Consider the following 6,115-nt stretch of genomic DNA (forward strand, 5'->3'; position numbering starts at 1 on the left):
GCCCAACACTGCTAATAACTCACTGACATATGTTAATCCTTCACTGGAACTTGCTATTCATACATAGATTGTCACATCAGCCAGCTCATTATTTTAGTTTGATTGTGAAAATAGAGCAGTGAGCAGGTGAAACTGAACGTGCGCTGAATGTTCCACCTTCTAAAGAATAGAAATCTGCTTATTAGGACCACGTGACCTCATCAGGTGGCTTCCTGGTAACTTGATGTGAGTAGTTGTGGTGGTTGGCTGCTGCAGTTTCTCGCCAAATATTTTTTATTTTAGGCCAAACCAGCATTGGCAGGTTGAACAAAATATCACTCTACTATTTTGGGCTGTTTTGTGTTTTTCGACAGTTTTTAGGTTTGAAACCATGAGCTGTATCTGGCAACACTGTTCACACAGTGGGTACTGTGAACCTTAGCTTCTGACTACTTTACCAGGGCATTTTGATAAATATATTCTTAAAGGTCTGGTCTTAATAGTCTTAATATTTATAGTTCTGCATCATGTCTGTGCCACAGCAACGCTGTAGCTCCTTGCCCTGCAAAGTGATGCAGTGACACAGGCCACAAGAGCAGAGAATAGGGATGGGTATCGTTAAGGTTTACCGATATCTATGCTTTTGAAAAGGTGCCTGAACCAATGCTTAAAGAATGGAAAACTTTACAAACCTTGTCCAAAAACAGTGCCTTTTTATTTTCAAGGCATTTTGTGACATGCAAGTTAAACAGAATATTACGTTAAATAATATAAATGCAAAACTAAATACATTCAACAATATATAATACAATTCACAACAAACTACCATAAATATCATATTAAAAACAGCAGTGTATCAAAACCAGTAGCAATACAGAATGCAGAACGTACAGAACACAGAGAACATGCCAAAAAATGACAAGAGGATGCTAACTCTGCTAGCAGCGGCAACAGATGTGCCTGGCGTGAGGGCTATCAAAGACAGTACATGTTGCAGGTTTCAGAGACTGCAACTTTTAAAGTGAAGTACAGCCAACCTTTTGACCGTTTGGCCTTTTGATGGTTGATGGCTCATCCCTGCTGAAAAGAACGAAATGAAGGTATCTGAAATTGCCATTTTAAGCATGGTTGACATCACGTAGCTTAAGAATGCTAACTCTATTTAACAGTACGGTTGATGTGACTATTATCAGTTGAGGTGGCGTCTGGTACAAAAACCAAGAATTAGACTAATCTGAACTAATAGTATCTATAAATGGAAAATCGCAATTTATCCCGAGGAGCTCTTGAACGGGCGCAGCAGATTGACGGTTTGCAGCTTCACGGGAATGGTAAGTTCCAGCAATTTAGAAGCTTGCTCCATTCTGGGAACTTAAAGTGACACAGCAATCGCAGCCTCTGCTGCTTCAACATTGGTTTTTAATCTGTGTCCTGGGAGTGCTCCAAATCTTATGAAGTGGAATATGAAATTGGTGGAGCGTAACTTTTTAGTGAAGCCACATCTACTTGGGATTTCTCATCGTGGGTTGTGGCCTTGGTATAGACATTTCACTTCTGTGCATTTTTTTTCCCGAAAAGTTGTTTATATCTTCTCAGAAGTGTGAAGAGATAAAAAAAAAAGAAAATCTCTTGAATTTCCTAAGAAAACATTGTGTAAGTATCTATTCTTACCACCAAGGAACTGTTGTGTCGCTCTAACAGTTACCTGACAAAGGTTTTTCATTGCATGAAGCTCATCATTTCTCTGTCATACTTTTTTCCCCCCCATTTGTTTAAATAAGGCAAACACCGAGATTACAACAAAGAGGAGCGGTATTCCGGCCCGTGTCCCCTTGAGTAAACATAATGCAGAATGAGTTGGGTCTATCCTGACATCATCTTAATGAAAATGTCTGTGGGGAAACAACAAATGGGACCAGGCTGTGGCTACGACTGCAGGGAGTGTAGACGGTGTGAGGCAGGGAGGGATAAGGCAAGCAGAGCCGAGCAGGGTCAGTGGAGGCCCATTAAGGCTGAGCAACACAGATCAGCAGAGATGATGAGTAAGGCAGAGATAAAGCCGGGATGGGAAGGAGCGATGATGATGATCTTAGACATGAAAACACTATTACAGGGCTGACTGAGTTTTTAATGCAGCAAAGAGATGCTGTAAATATTAAAAGTAGCAGGTGGTTGAACTTGGTGAAGATAAGAAGGGGGGCTCTGGGCTGCTGGGCGATATCAGCTGGGGCTTGACCAATGTTAGGTTTTTCAGGCTGATACAGAATGCAAACTTTTGTAGCTACCAGTGACTGATGTTACTTGCTGTAATTTCCACTCTCATCTCCAATTTAATGTAATGTATGCTGTGAGTTTTTATCTTCTCAGACTGCATATTCAAGCAATTAAACACAGAAAACTATTTGTAACGCCTCCCAAAGTACCACAGATGAAGTTTTAAAATGAACCCTGTCCAAGTTCAGATTCATGCTTTAGTTTTAAGGCACAAAACAAGTTAAACTTTTCCATGGAAAGCTTCATGGCTAGTGTGGTGTAATAATTTTATAATTTTCGCTTTATTCATTTTTTAAATAATGTTTTTTAAATATGCCCTGAGGAGACATTTCTCTCCAGATATAGTAGCATTAGCTTTAAGATGTGGATTGTAAATGCCAATCAGACAGTACGGCGCTGCAGAATCATAACAAATGTTCTTTGTACGGAGCATGTTGATCCCTAACTAATCTCAAGTCGGCTACATCTGCTAGTTTTAGGTAGATAGTTAGATAGTTTTACCTCCACGTTACACATGCTGTGCTAGTTGGAGAACAAACTTAACAGTGCTGTTGTGGTTGAAGCTGGGAGGAGTCACCGCGCTGCACCTGAACATGTAGAGGCATTAATGAAAGTCTGAATTTCAGTCAATAAACGCTCTTCCAATGTTTTCCAACAATTTTTACATTTAGATGTAACATTGAACCTTTAGATTTACCATTAAACACTTAGATTTAACACTTAGATGTAACCTTTAGATTAAATATTTACATTTAGATTTAATATCAAACATTTAGATTTAAGATTTAGTAAATGTGATAAAAAACAAAGTAACTTTAATATTTTGGAGCTAAATGTAGGAAAAATTGATTGTTCATTGTAACATGTTCAACTTCAGAAATGGCACCCCATATTTAAATTCAGACACAAATAATGAAAAGATTTCAGTTCATTCCTTTCTGAAATTGCTGTGTACGAAACAAAGTCATCTTTCATTGGGTGAACAACGTGGGTTTCTATGGAACACTAGTGATATTAGATGAATTGTGAAATAGCATATGGCAATTCTCTTTACAGCAGGTGAGCCATTCTAAAATCAAATGCCAGTATTTTCTGCTGACTATCTTTGAATCCGGCCATTTTCATGTCAGATGCAGAAGTATTCAGTTTCTCCCTCGCGACATTCTTTTTGTCAGGATTGAAAAGCCTTTAGAGCTCAGTCTGAAGTCTCCACTGACAGCCACCCTAATGAAATCCTTTTGGCAGGGTTAACTGTTCTCCATGGTTAAATCAACACTAAACCACAAAGGGCTCCTGTGCTGCTCTCTGCGGGTTTTAACTCTCAGATGACTTGCACTTGCGGCTCCACCTCATTCACAGTGTAATAATATTCCTGAGCAGCTGTCAGAGATGAAATTCCTGTGCTAACATTGCTGATAAGGGTGTGACCATAAATTCAGCATGCGTTTTGGTACATGTTGACAGCATCACTTTACACCCTGTTACAGTTAATGTTTAGCAAGGATTCACAGCAGTCTCTATGGATTCCTATTACAAGTCAAAAGCGTTCCACAGCAACTTTAAATCACCCCTGCATTGGAAACAAGGATCAGAATTAAAAAGTCAAAGCTGATGAACCTTTTAACCAAAGAAGGTCACAAGTCAATAATGGACCACCCTAATTATTAGGTCTTTACTAGCCTGCATTTGGAGCTTTAATTTAGTGAAGACAGTTGCATTAATTTAGCCCAAAATCACAAATACACTCTACTTTAGGATACACCACTTTATTTTCAGAATTATATAAAGAAAAAATCTTGGGGAAAACATGAAACCTCAAAGATATTATAGAAAAAAGATTAAGTGGGTGTCTAGTGGTGATGCATTGTTAATCAGCAAAGTAGATACATGTCTGAAAAAATGTTTACATAAATTCTAATTATGGACTTTAAATTATAAATAATTCAGAGCTATGCGTGCCAGCAGAAGTTGCAATTTTAGTGGGTTCTTGGCAAAGATGTAAGTGTTGGGAACAACAGAAAGTGGCAGATTAATTGGGTTGACTTTCAGCCAGAGAATTAGTCCCTCATAAAACCCCACGGCATTGTCTGTGAACTATCTGCAGTGATTTTGTCATAGCTTTTGGAACGTTGCTTTATAAATTTTCAATGTTGCTGGTTTTTTATTTATTTATTTTTTGGTACACAAAAGAACTTTGCGCGTCTTCCACAACACAACTACACAACACATCAGTGTTTCCTGATGTGTGAAAAACACATTACTCTGAATCTTCAGCCCTTTTTGGAACCACACTCGCATGCACATGAGATACCCGTGATTGGTATCAGCTAACTGAGCTCCCTATGACTGGCGCATCGGAGCACATCTACTAAAGTTTAAGGTAGACCCTCTCAGAACTGGAATGAAATCAATTCAGGAAACCAGTTCTAGTGGTCATCAATGGTACTGCACTACATTGAACACACTTCAAATTTGGCGACCATGTCCATCCTTTATATATGGAATGTGTTCAGATTTAACTCAAAGAGGAACTTTATTTTTTATTCTTCTAGTTGGTTTAAAGTTCCTTTAACCTTTGATTGCATTCATCTTCGCAGGAATCAAGACGATCCAGCAGATGTTCAAAATTACTCAGTCCAGGACTACTAGTACTACTACAGTTACTACTATGCACTAATACTCTGAACAGTAATGGGCTTAACTAAAAGTGAAGGTAGAAGTTCTCAGCTTCCTGCTAGATGTCATCTTTTTCACAAAAGCTTATCATCGTCTTTGTAGTCTGTGCGTCTATTTGCTTTCCAGTTCCGTGTTATTGTGTCAAAAAAAAAAAAAAATACTGTTTGCAAAGGCATTGTTAAAAATGGCAGGTGTGAGTGTGTAATGGTGTGGAGTATCTGACCGTTGAACAATGTTCAGTCTTGCAAGAAGTTCACCACAAAAAGTTCTTGTACTTCTCAGCAGTTCTCCTGCAGCGCGGAGTAAAACACCTTTCACAGGCTGTTAAAACTTGGGCATGTGTCAGAGACACAGATATTGCAAAACCCCAGCACATAAAACCAAACTATCAGCATGGCTTTCTGCTTGACACTTGGGTAAAGACAGAAAATGTCTCGTGCACTGAATGCTATGCCATGAAGTGTTGCACAGATGTTCATATTCCCTGCAAGAAAAAATCTGAATCCATATCCCCTGACTTTACGTTTTTGCCACTTGCCAGGTTTAAATTGTAGTTAATTTTTACAGTCTGCTTATTAGTGCACACCTTTTCTCATGCACAATCTGTACAGTTCCTCCTCTATGTATATTTTTTGTATTGTGTGATTTTTGCCTGGCTTTATGTTTACTATACTAACCACCACAACAAATTCCTCATATGTGCAAACATTAGTGGTTGCACAATTTGAGACTTCACTCTGAGGAAGATGGAATTCAAATGTACTGGCCACACTGCAAAAAAGGAATTTCAAGAAAGCAAAAAAATCCTTGTATCAAAGAAATACGTCTTGTATTTTGTTCAGAGACAAGAAGTTTGTGCTTATTTTAAGAATTTTTCTCAAGCAAAAAACCCATTGGCAGATTTTTTTTCTTAATACAAGATGATTTGATTGAAAATAACAATACTTTGCTTCTTTCTAGTAATGCCGTGTTTTTGCAGTGCATATGAGCCCCTGCGTCATCTCCAGTGATGCCGGTGAGTGGGGAAAGCATTTTTGAGAAGGACTTTTTTCCACCTCATGAGGACGTAAAGATTGTATTGTGATATTTAGGTTTTTCAACTTTCTAGAGGTAATGGAAGTGCAACAAATGAGTAATTAACATGAAGCTTAAAGTGTTGTGGTGTACAATCCTACTGTTGCCTCAT

Source organism: Mugil cephalus, chromosome 14, assembly GCF_022458985.1.
Source record: "Mugil cephalus isolate CIBA_MC_2020 chromosome 14, CIBA_Mcephalus_1.1, whole genome shotgun sequence".
Lineage (NCBI taxonomy): Eukaryota > Metazoa > Chordata > Actinopteri > Mugiliformes > Mugilidae > Mugil > Mugil cephalus.